The sequence below is a fragment of the Corythoichthys intestinalis genome, chromosome 15 (assembly GCF_030265065.1).
Source record: "Corythoichthys intestinalis isolate RoL2023-P3 chromosome 15, ASM3026506v1, whole genome shotgun sequence".
NCBI classification, from domain to species: Eukaryota; Metazoa; Chordata; class Actinopteri; order Syngnathiformes; family Syngnathidae; genus Corythoichthys; species Corythoichthys intestinalis.
Window position 1 is genome coordinate 8,200,812 of NC_080409.1, and position 13,491 is coordinate 8,214,302.

A 13,491-nucleotide genomic window follows, 5' to 3' on the forward strand; every position below is an offset into this window, starting at 1 on the left:
CGGAGCCCCCCCCCCCAACCCCACAGTCGCGACGAAACGGTTTTTTTAATTAACCGAAATGAACAATCAACATACAAACAATAACAACTAAAATAAACAATACAAACACAAATATGCCAGGAGGTATTCTCGCAGTCGGCGTGATGTCACGCTGACGTCATTTCGCATAGCAACGGGTCGCCATTTTGAGATGGGGGCACGCACTTGTAAACATCAGTAGACGTTGTCTGAAATTCATATATTTCAGCTGTGTTTTGCGTTTTTTTTTTTTTTTTTCATAAAAACGTCTTAAACATAACTTACAGTGCCCTCCATAATTATTGGCACCCCTAGTTAAGATGTGTTTTTTTAGCTTCTAATATTTATTTTTTAAATTCAAATAATATGGGACCTTTATGGAAAAAAAGAGAAAAATCCAACCTCCGATTCAAGTGCATTCATTCAGTGGGGAAAAATCCCACATAAAGAAAAAAATTATTTGACATCAAATAATGTGTGTCACAATTATTAGCACCCCTGGTGTTAATACTTTGTACAACACCCTTTTGCCAACAAAACAAGGTCTGGCGACTGAGATAGCCATGGGAGGAGCTTGATTTTGTGTCTGGTGAACCATTTCTGTGTGGATTTGGCCATATGTTTAGGGTCATTGTCTTGCTGAAAGACCCAGTGACAACCCATCTTCAGCTTTCGGGCAGAGGGCAACAGATTTTGATTTAAAATGTCCTGGTATTTCAAAGCATTTTTCAAAGCATTCATGATGCCATGCACCCTAACAAGGTTCCAAGGGCCTTTGGAAGCGAAACAGCCCCACAGCATCACTGACCCACCCCCATACTTCGCAGTGGGTATGAGGTGCTTTTCAGCATGCGCATCTTTCGTGGCACGCCAGACCCACTGAGAGTGTTTGTTGCCAAAAAGCTCAATCTTGGTCTCATCTGACCAACGCACACGTTCCCAGTTGAAGCCTGGGACCCTATGTATTTTTGTGTGAGACCAAGATTAAGTGCTAATAATAGTGACACACATTATTTGATGTCAAATAATTTTTTCTTTATGCGGGATTTTTTCCCCACTGAATGAATGCACTTGTATTAAAGGTTGGATTTTTCTCTTTTTTTCCATTAAGGTCCCATATTATTTGAATTTTTTAAAAAATTATTAGAAGCTAAAAAACACATCTTTTTCAGGGGTGCCAATATTTATGGGGGGCACTGTATTATTAGAGCTGAAACGAATACTCGAGCAACTCGAGTAACTCGAGTTTAAAAACTGATCCGAGTAATTTTTATTCACCTCGAGGAATCGTTTAATTTTCCCAGCTCTGAGCATCACGTTTTGCCTGGACTACTTCTTTTAATGCGGGACAACACGCTGACGTCACGTGCGTAGAGGAAGAAGCAATTAAAAAAAAAAAAACCTTACTGCAGCCGACAGCCGCTACAAACTATGCCGACGTTGCTAAAAACTACGCCCGCATGATGGTGGTGTGGTAGCAGGTAGTGTCCAATGTGTCTCATAGATATCGTATGCATTTAGAACTAGATGCGAAATGACAGACTCGGCCGCATCTGGGCAGTGTTAGTAAACAGCCGCCGTCTTTAAGCAGTCTACTTCTCAGCGCTAATAAATATAACGTTACTGTCACTGGCTAACGTAACGTTAGCCCATTGGAGGGCTAGGTTTTTATTGATTATGACCACTGTTGATGTGTGGCAAATGTGTCTTACATACAGGCTTTATTTAATCTGTAAAAACACAGTGCTCTAGAGTGATGAGGGTGTAAAATTAAAACATAATAAAGCTAACTGTCAGTTTTAGCTCAGTAGTCATTGCTGAATAAAACCCCAAGTATCACAGGTCCCTAATGTGCTCCAATACAGCAGGTATCATACATTTATTTTGAACACTGCAAAAACTCAAAATCCTGTCAGTACTTACAGTTTAGACTAACTTAAAACTCAACTAGAACTTAAAAATAGCTTGATACAAATGGAAATTTAATTTAAACACGTGGGAAAAACACATAGCTTTCAAGTGATGTGTGTTATCAAGCGTAATTACATTTTTAGGGAAGAAATATGTTTTTTTTAAAATAAGAACTAGAAGTTTTTTGAGTGAAAGCAGTGAATTTTTTTTCTAGTCACATCTGAGATGTAATTGTTAGCTGTTTTCAACAATATACATCGAAAATAAAGACATTGATTGACTGAAAATGGTTCAATATTGGATTAAATGTCTTTTTTTCTCATGTATATTTATAATTGCGCTTTACTTAAAAAAAAATGTTTTATCCGATTACTTGATTAATCGATAGAATTCTCAGTCGATGACTCGATTACTAAAAATATTCGATAGCCTTGTCATGTCATGTCATGTCATGTCATGTCATGTCATGTCATGTCATGTCATGTCATGTCATGTCATGTCATGATAACACTATTGATTAAATAGATAATAACCAAATAACCCTCCCTGGGTTCTTCACAGAAAAAGCCAGGAAATAAATAACACAAGTAAAAAAAAATAGAAAATAAAAAATTGTTCAGGGGGCCGGACCAAATGTGGAGGCGGGCTTATCCGGCCCACGGGCCGTAGTTTGGGGACCACCTAGTGTAAAGGAAAGAATGAATGGGGCCATGTATCAAGAGATTTTGAGTGAAAATCTCCTTCCATCAGCAAGGGCATTGGAGATGAGACGTGGCTGGGTCTTTCAGCATGACAATGAACCCAAACACACAGCCAGGGCAACAAAGGAGTGGCTTCGTATAAAGCATTTCAAGGTCCTGGAGTGGCCGAGCCAGTCTCCAGATCTCAGCCCCATAAAACATCTGTGGAGGGAGTTGAAAGTCCGTGTTGCCCAACGACAGCCCCAAAACATCACTACTCTAGAGGAGATCTGCATGGACGAATGGGCCAAAATACCAGCAACAATGTGTGAAAAGCTTGTGAAGAGTTACAGAAAACGTTTGGCCTCTGTTATTGCCAACAAAGGGTACATAACAAAGTATTGAGATGAACTTTTAGTATTGACCAAATACTTATTTTCCACCATGATTTGCAAATAAATTCTTTAAAAATCAAACAATGTGATTTTTTTCCCACATTCTGTCTGTCGTGGTTGAGGTTTAACCATGTTCACAATTACAGGCCTCCCTAATATTTTCAAGTGGGAGAACTTGCACAATTAGTGGTTGACTAAATACTTATTTGCCCCACTGTATATAATTAAATTGCCGTCAAAAAAAAAAATATTTTCAGAGCCAAAGTTTCTTTTATCTTCAGCTAGTTATGGACAAAACTTGCCTGTAGCTTGTAGGTAACTCTGTGTTGATCTTCTCCTTAAGGTCCTCGAGGGAGGTGAACTTGTCGCTGTCCATTAACTTGTGCTCCATCCTCCTCCATCTTGTAGCCTACAACCCAACACAAAGCTGATTTTTTTTTTTTTTAATATGGACACAAAAAATGCCTAAATTACAATTTAGCGATACAAAATCCAACATGGCGGACGTCACAAAACAGCTTTTTAAGTTGAAAATTATTGTAAATAAATGCGTAAATCCCTGATTTTTTAAAAAATAGATATGAACGTAAAACACTCAAGATTCTTATTTGAAGCAAAAAAAAAAAGGGCAGTTATCATTCATTTTACGTAAATATTTCAAGCTAACATTAGGCTATTTTTTTCCATTTTAATTTCATTCTATTTACAACATTTCAAAGTGCATGCATGGTGCAAAACTATAATCCACGACCAAATCACTCGTGAGACACTCATGCCTGCTTGTATGTAGCACAACTTTCGTCCTGTTTCAACCTAAATCCGGTGTTAGAACGCAGCGTGCGTTTGAGTATCACAGCTCTGCCTGCCTCCACAGGCCTCCTTCGAGAAGTCTGTGGGATCTGTCTAGTCAACTCATAGTGAAGTCTATGAGCAGAGCGACTTGACTTTTCTGGTCAGTAAGTTTAGAGGATGTTAAACGCGTGGTTTCTAGGTACAGTGGTGCGAAAAAGTCTCTGAACCTTTTGGAATTTCTCACATTTCTGCATAAAATCACCATCAAATGTGATCTGATCTTTGTCAAAATCACACAGATGAAAAAACAGTGTCTTCTATAACTAAAACCACCCGAACATTTATAAGTTTTCATATTTTAATGAGGATAGTATGCAAATAATGACAGAAGGGGGAAGTAAGTAGGTAAGTAAGTAAGTAAACCATCACATATAATTTTTTGTGGCCCCCCCTTTTTGGCAGCAATAACTTCAATCAGATGCTTCCTGTAGCTGCAGATCAGTCTGGCACATCGATCAGGACTAATCCTTGGCACATTCTTCTTTACAAAACTGCTGTAGTTCAGTCAGATTCCTGGGATGTCTGGCATGAATCACTGTCTTTAGGTAATGCCACAGCATCTCAATGGGGTTCAAGTCTGGACTTTGACTTGGACACTCCAGAACGTGTATTTTGTTCTTCTGAAACCATTCTGAAGTTGATTTACTTCTGTGTTTTGGATCATTGTCTTGTTGCAGCATCCATCCTCTTTTTAGCTTCAACTGTCTGACAGACGGCCTCAGATTTTCCTGCAAAACATTCTGTTAAACCTTTGAATTTATTTTTCCATTATGATTGCAAGTTGTCCAGGCCCTGAGGTAGCAAAACAGCCCCAAGTCATAATGCTCCTCCACTATGCTTCACGGTGGGGATGAGGTTGTTCTGACCATTTTCAATAATACGCTGGTTTAGGAATGTTTCAACGCGCACTCACCATGTGACGATGTCAGCCGGCAGGATCAGACAAAACGACATGGCCGATGGTAATCCAAGGTGTCAAATTGTCAATGAGTATGGTCAAGCTAATCGTGGTCATTCAGTCCAAAGTCATGTCGTGTGGTCAAATAACAAAACAAAATGCGATATTCGCGTCTTCAAACTTTCAAACAAACAAAACAATATACACTCAACTCTGCAGTCATCTATAACATACACGTGCATTTGCGGTGCTATATTTGCATTGCGGGTTGTCACATGTGTTGCGTTGCGTATGCGGTTGAAAACTATATCCGCCAGCGTTCCACACCAGTGCTGAGTAAGTCATTGATTTATACGCGAATAGTGGTGACGTTATCGCCCATATTGGCAGCACTTCCACATTACTTCACTCAACACAAAAACTGCTCCAACAGAGGTTCCTCAGTGTTGGTGAGCTGTTCCATTTTTCCTCCACACATGACGTTGTGTGTTACTCCTAAACAATTCAACTCTTGTTTCATCGGTCCACACAATATTTTGCAAAACTTCTATGGAGTGTCCAAGTGCCTTTTTGCGAACATTAAATGAGCAACAATGTTTTTTTAGACAGCAGTGGCTTCCTCCGTGGAGTCCTCCCATGAACACCATTTTTGGCCATAGTTTTACATGTAGTTGATGTGTGCACAGAGATATTCGACTGTGCCAGTGATTTCTGGAAGTCTTTAGCAGACACGCTAGGGTTCTTTTTTACCTCTCTGAGTATTCTGTGCTGAACTCTTGCTGCCATCTTTGGTGGACGGCCACTTCTTGGGAGAGCAGCAACAGAGCCGAAATCTCTCCATTTGTAGACCAACTTCTCTGACTGTCGATTGATGAACATCCAGACTTTTAAAGATACCGTAATTTCCTGAATATAAGGCGCACCCGTGTATAACGCGCACCCCAAATTTACTTGTAAAATCTAGGGAAAATTATTGTGCCCGTGTATAACGCGCACCCTAATTTTAGCACCACTAAATAGAAGAATACAGATGTGACTTTTCTTTTAAAGGCTGCTGTATAACTTGCTCGTTTCATCATGATGAATAAATGTTTCTTCCATTGATTGATACGGTAAAATAAAAGTGTGGACCGAAGTCGGAAATCGGAACAAGCGCATCGCTACTGTAACAAGAGAAACTATTGTTATTTGGGTTTGAGTTTCCCGAGGGACAGATATAGTTGACGGACACAAGAAGTCTGTGTTGTTCCGTTTGTTATGGTCCGAGTTGCGGAGCTGCAATAAATGTTGACTCAAATGAGTTCAAGAAACTAAATTTTGTGCTTTATGAAGAGTGAAAAAAGCTGAATTTAACACAGATGAAATCATTCGGCTGATCAGAGTGAAGTATTACCGAAACAACATGGTGACGTCACGTACCGTAATGGTCAGCAACGGATTGCCGTATATGTTTTATCCACACAACATGGCCGTGTCAATTTTTTAAAAAATCGTTTTATATATATATACAGTGCCTTGCAAAAGTATTCGGCCCCCTTGAATCTTGCAACCTTTCGCCACATTTCAGGCTTCAAACATAAAGATATGAAATTTAATTTTTTTGTCAAGAATCAACAACAAGTGGGACACAATCGTGAAGTCGAACAACATTTATTGGATAATTTAAACTTTTTTAACAAATAAAAACTGAAAAGTGGGGCGTGCAATATTATTCGGCCCCTTTACTTTCAGTGCAGCAAACTCACTCCAGAAGTTCCGTGAGGATCTCTGAATGATCCAATGTTGTCCTAAATGACCGATGATGATAAATAGAATCCACCTCTGTGTAATCAAGTCTCCGTATAAATGCACCTGCTCTGTGATAGTCTCAGGGTTCTGTTTAAAGTGCAGAGAGCATTATGAAAACCAAGGAACACACCAGGCAGGTCCGAGATACTGTTGTGGAGAAGTTTAAAGCCGGATTTGGATACAAAAAGATTTCCAAAGCTTTAAACATCTCAAGAAGCACTGTGCAAGCCATCATATTGAAATGGAAGGAGCATCAGACCACTGCAAATCTACCAAGACCCGGCCGTCCTTCCAAACTTTCTTCTCAAACAAGGAGAAAACTGATCAGAGATGCAGCCAAGAGGCCCATGATCACTCTGGATGAACTGCAGAGATCTACAGCTGAGGTGGGAGAGTCTGTCCATAGGACAACAATCAGTCGTACACTGCACAAATCTGGCCTTTATGGAAGAGTGTCAAGAAGAAAGCCATTTCTCAAAGATATCCATAAAAAGTCTCGTTTAAAGTTTGCCACAAGCCACCTGGGAGACACACCAAACATGTGGAAGAAGGTGCTCTGGTCAGATGAAACCAAAATTGAACTTTTTGGCCACAATGCAAAACGATATGTTTGGCGTAAAAGCAACACAGCTCATCACCCTGAACACACCATCCCCACTGTCAAACATGGTGGTGGCAGCATCATGGTTTGGGCCTGCTTTTCTTCAGCAGGGACAGGGAAGATGGTTAAAATTGACGGGAAGATGGATGCAGCCAAATACAGGAACATTCTGGAAGAAAACCTGTTGGTATCTGCACTAGACCTGAGACTGGGACGGAGATTTATCTTCCAACAGGACAATGATCCAAAACATAAAGCCAAATCTACAATGGAATGGTTCAAAAATAAACGTATCCAGGTGTTAGAATGGCCAAGTCAAAGTCCAGACCTGAATCCAATCGAGAATCTGTGGAAAGAGCTGAAGACTGCTGTTCACAAACACTCTCCATCCAACCTCACTGAGCTCGAGCTGTTTTGCAAGGAAGAATGGGCAAGAATGTCAGGCTCTCGATGTGCAAAACTGATAGAAACATACCCCAAGCGACTTGCAGCTGTAATTGGAGCAAAAGGTGGCGCTACAAAGTATTAACGCAAGGGGGCCGAATAATATTGCACGCCCCACTTTTCAGTTTTTTATTTGTTAAAAAAGTTTAAATTATCCAATAAATTTTGTTCCACTTCACGATTGTGTCCCACTTGTTGTTGATTCTTGACAAAAAATTAAAATTTTATATCTTTATGTTTGAAGCCTGAAATGTGGCGAAAGGTTGCAAGGTTCAAGGGGACCCGAATACTTTTGCAAGGCACTGTATATATATATATATATATATATATATATATATATATATATATATATATATATATACAGTCTCCATCCATGTACCCGTTTATAATGTGCACCATGATTTTACAAGTTGATTTTTGGGGGAAAAAAGTGCTTGTTATATTCGGGAAATTACAGTAGTTTTGTATCCTTTCCCAGCTTTATACAAATAAACAATCCTTGATCGCAGGTCTTCAGACAGCTCTTTTGACTGAGCCATGATGCACATTAGACAATGCTTCTCATCCTGACAATTCCTACCAGGTGTATGTTTTATAGTGGGTAGGGCAGCTTTAAACCACTCATCAGTGATTGGGCACACACCAGACTTAAATTGTTTGGTAAAAATTTATTTCTATTGCTCTTTAAGTCTCCTTTGGCAGAGGGTTCACTTACTTATTTTCCCCCTTCTGTAATTGTTTGCATGCTATCCTCATTAAAATATGAAAACCTATGAATGTTTGGGTGGTTTTAGTTAAAGTCACTGTTTTTTCTTCTGCGTGATTTTGACAAAGATCAGATCACATTTGATGGTGTTTTTATGCAGAAATGTGAGAAATTCCAAAAGGTTCAGATACCTTTTCATTCCACTGTAAGTTTATTTGAAAACAATGCACTGCTTTTCCTGCAGAGTGTATATTGTCATCACAAAGTTGGCGTTGTCCTTGTAGACCAGGGGTCCCCAAACTTTTTCCTGTGAGGGCTACATAACTTTTCCCTTCTCTGATGAGGGGCCGGGGTCAGTTTGTAACAGAAAAGGTGGGATGATTGTAGGAGTGCCTAAATGTAAAAAATTACTGTTTTTCAGAAAGCTACAATCAAATAACTCTTTCTGGATTCTTCACGGAACAAAAGTAAATAAAATAAAAATAATAATAACATACTATAACATAATGTAATATAATAAATAATAACACTATTAATTAAATAGATAATAACCAAATAACCCTCTCTGGGTTCTTCACAGAAAAAAAGCCGGCAGATAAATAACACTATTAAAATTTTTTATTTTTTTTGTTTAGGGGGGCGGACCAAATGTGGAGGCGGGCCGTATCCGGCCCGCAGGCCGTAGTTTGGGTACCCCTGTTGTGGACGCTACACTTTGTGCTCATCTGTCTATGTTCATTCGAAAGTGTTGGAAACCTTTATTTATTTTCGGACTAAAACTTTTGAATTTTACAGACGAAAACATTTTGAGTAACTGTCGACTAATATTAGACGAAATGTGTATGGTACTTAATGGACTAAAACTAGATCAAGATGAAAACATTTTGAAACGACTAAAATATGACTAAGACGAATAAGTATTTTTGTCCAAAAGACTAAGAGAAAAATTAAAAGGGCTGCCAAAAACAACACTGATTTCAGGTCACTTCCTATTGCTTTAGGAGCATTTAGGGTCACTCCCTGGCACTCAAACATCATCATTCATCACCAGCCAAATATGGAAGACCATGGTCAATTACTCATTTTTGGCCTCCATGTTAAACGGACACGATGTCTGTCACCGTTACTGGCGGTAAATGAGTTGAAAATAATAGTTTATGGCCGCCCTAATTTCAACACTATCTGACACTGCAGTATATTTTGGGAATCGTGCACTGTCTTGTGTTTAGTTTGAGGGTGGAATGCCACTTTAGGGGAGAGGACTTCCACATGATGCGTCACGCGCATGGCTACATCAGCCCGAGGGCCTTTGGGAGCCAAAAGCGCAAAGCACGCTGGGAAGTCGTCGCTGCCCCACATCCACGAGAGACAACGAGACAAGTGAGACGTTATTAATGTCGGACGTTTTGTTGCGATGTCTATCCAGGCCTAGTAAAGAAAGGAAATGCTTCTGTCCCTGCGAAATGTATCGAATACTGCCATTGATGTCCAATCCGTTTTGACTGGGAAAATGAAGAAAGTGCGACCAAACCATGGTCCAAAATCTACGGAGCTCCTAAAGGTTTTTAAACAATCTGGTGCACACCAAATAGTATATGGTGCGCACTAGAAACAATCTATAACAATCAATAGTCTACAAACTGCAGGCGCTCATCGGACACCAGCGGTTTCGGCGTGCTAAAAATGCTAATATCATGATCCCTCATTTTTCGCTGTTAATGGGAACCAGAACACGCCGCGATACGTGAAAAACCGCGAAGTAGCGCCACCCTCCCACCCCAAAAAATGTTTTCTTTTTGTTTTTTTTTTGTGTTCAATGTATTTATTCAGATTTACAATTGGAAAGCGATACTTTTAAGCAGGGGTGCACATAAGTGGTCCGCATGCGGACATAGACAAACGCGCTGGCCCTCAACCTTTTCCATATGCTTTTGCGTACCGATGGCTGACCACTGTATTTGCGGCGGACACGAGAAAATCACTTCTCAAAATGTCAAAGAGGCAGGCCCCACTGAGTAAATATCTCCATGTTCCCCCACCCCTGTCAAAAGACAGACAGACGACAGAGACGTCACCGGAGCTACCAAAAAAGGACTTTTGCTGAAAAGTGGCTGCAGGAGGTACCATGGCTAGAAGCAAATGATGCTCGCATGGAATGTGGTACAAAATTTGCCGTGAGAATCCCAATGTCGCTGATAAGAGCAGCGCATTTTATGTAGGGTCAAAGAATTTTAGCCATCCAAACTTTGAAAAGCACGAAAAAAACAACATGCTGCAATTAAGCAAACTATCGATGTCAGACAGGACCCCACTCGCCCTATGGACAAGTGGCGGAATAAAGTTAATGAAGAACACCGCCATGCACTGACAAATGTGTTTTTGCTCGCATTTCACAAAGCTAAACATGCACGTTCACTGAGCTCATATGAGAAGGACATCCCACTTTTCCACTTTTACAAAGGCTTTGAGTTAATGTGGGAGCCGCATAATGCCCTTTATTTTGAATTAGTGCTTTTATATTTATTTCTTTACATTTCACTTCATAGTAATGGCAATTTTGTTGTGACAGTTGATAATCAAGCATTAATTGTTAATATAATTAATTAAAGGTAATTGGCTCTAAGTAAAGCTTGTCATAATTTTATCGTATCAGGCGGGTCGGCTCTCAAGCTCAATGAGGACCAAGTCGCATCTCCAGGTCCTCCTCTGAGAACCTGGGCAAAAAAAATATGTGCACCCCTGCTTATAAGACATGTTTTTCACCTTTTTCCCCATTGTATAATTAAAAAAAAAAACTTATGTATATATACATGAGTACTTTAAATGTAATTATGATAAGTTTTTAAAATGTTACTTTCCCACAGAATTATTTTAAAACAAGAAAGAAAAAGTAGCTGCCCAATCCATTTTAAAAAAGTAAAAAAAAAAATGCATATCTTTATTAAATGCTTCATAGAGTCCACTCAAATTAGCTCCAGCTGCAAAACTTACACACAATGAGTTGCCACAACAACTGTTGAACAAGTTAAACGACGATTGACGCATGTGGCGCTTTGAAGGTTAAGTCTCTGGCAAGATCAATGCCTAACTATCTGTCAATAATCGTTTACTTTAATAACAACTCCAGTTCATTCTCTGACAAACAAAGAGCAGGGAGAGGGAGGGAGAGTGAGACTTCCAGCCGGCCCGATCAATTAACTTGATTTGCAGGCCCGAGCATAGGCGGAGTTTGACTTTTGGGGTAAGGGGGGCACAACATGTTGATGACCCCGTAACGCAGTGTCAGAAAAAAAAAAAAACTTACAAGAATATTTGTAATAATAAGTTGACAATGAGCGTTTTTTGTTTCCCATCATTCTTTAGGGGAATTCTAAATCAGGCTGCTTAGGCAATACTTTTCGCCAAGATCGTCATCCACTGAATATGGTATGCCCGCCAGTGTCGTGCCAATGTAGTTACCCCAGTCAAAAATCGTATCCCCTGGGCGGAGCCATATGGAGGTAGATTTGTGTCTTTATTATTCAATCAAAAAAAAGTTGCTTCAATTAAAAAAATGATTTTGAATGCAAAAATAAATTTGAAACTAAAAAAGAATGCATGTGAAAGGTATTTTTCTTTGAATTATTATTATTTAATTTTTTTTTTGATTGAAGTAATGTTTATTTTTGTTTGGGCCAAATTTTGGCGAGGACGTTTTTTCTTTATCATTCAATCAAAAAAGAAGTTGCTTCATCTTCAATCAAAAAAAGAAAAAAATCAATCATCGAAAACGTTTTTTTAATGCGAAAAAATATTTGAGATTTTTTTTTAAATTTGCATTTGAACACTTAATTTTTCATTGAAAAAGTTTTCTTTGATTGAAGCAATCCTTTTTGTGTTTGGGCCATATTATGGGTAGGACGTTTTGTCTTTATTATTCAATCAAAAAATAAGTTGCTTCAAAAAAAAATCTATATTTTCAAAAAGAAAAATCACTTCAATCCAAAAAAAAGAAAAAATTCAATCAATGAAAACCTTGTTGAATGTGAAAAAATATTTGAGATTTTTTTTAAATTTGCATTTGAACACTTAATTTTTCATTGAAAAAGTTTTTTTCTTTGATTGAAGCAATCCTTTTTGTGTTTGGGCCATATTATGGGTAGGAAATTTGTGTCTAAATCATTCAATCCCCCCAAAAAGTTGATTCAATCAATAAAAATATTTTCAATCAAAGAAAAAAATCATTTGAAAAATAAAATTGCCCTTCCCTAATTTTTTTTTATTTTTTATTATTATATGCAAAGCAAATGACCGTCTAAGGTGCTAGTCACATGACCTGTTTGAAAAATAATTTTTACCCATTATAAAAATATATTTTTTTGTTCATTTCATTCATTTTTGTTGCAGTTTTATTGCTTTACAACTTGCATATATATATATATATATATATATATATATATATATATATATATATATTATATATATATATATATATATATGTGTGCCTGGCCCTCCCTTAAAATCTGCTTATGGGCCCGAGGCCGAAAAAACCCGGAAATGTATGTTTTATTTGTAGGCGCGAGCCCGAAAACCCCCTTAAATTTTATGTTTTATTTGTGAGGACTCAGAAATGCGGGGATACGATGCGTGGTTGCATTTTTTGTGATCACATATATGACGATGCCTATGTATAATGATAACAAATTAAAGCCTGTCTTTTGTAACGAATTCTCCCAATTAAACAGGACTGTAAGATGCATATTCAATAAACGTTTATATATTTTATATTTGTGTGTCTGTTCTATAAGGCAGGTTGTGGATTTGACATTTATTTCAATCTCTTCAAGTTGGCAGAAAAAAACCGCAAGTTTTCTAGATGTTTAAATAGTCTACATTAAAACTGTCCAGACCATCCGGACACTAAGACTTCCATTCTCCGTGTCAAACCTCTGAACAGGACAGGTTTAAAAAAAAAAAAAAGGGAAAAAAGAAATGACCAAAATCAACAGGATGCCCCACAAATTGACCCAAAATCCCCCCCCCCCCCCCCCCCCAAAAAAAAAACAACAACAGGAATTGACCCAAAATGTCCCAAAATCAACAGGACATGACCCAGGAATGAATTGGATGTCGACCATTTGCTGTTGTATCCAGACACAATATTTGATCACAAAAGCATTCATTCATTTGTTTATGCAATTGTAAATCAGCTTGTTTTT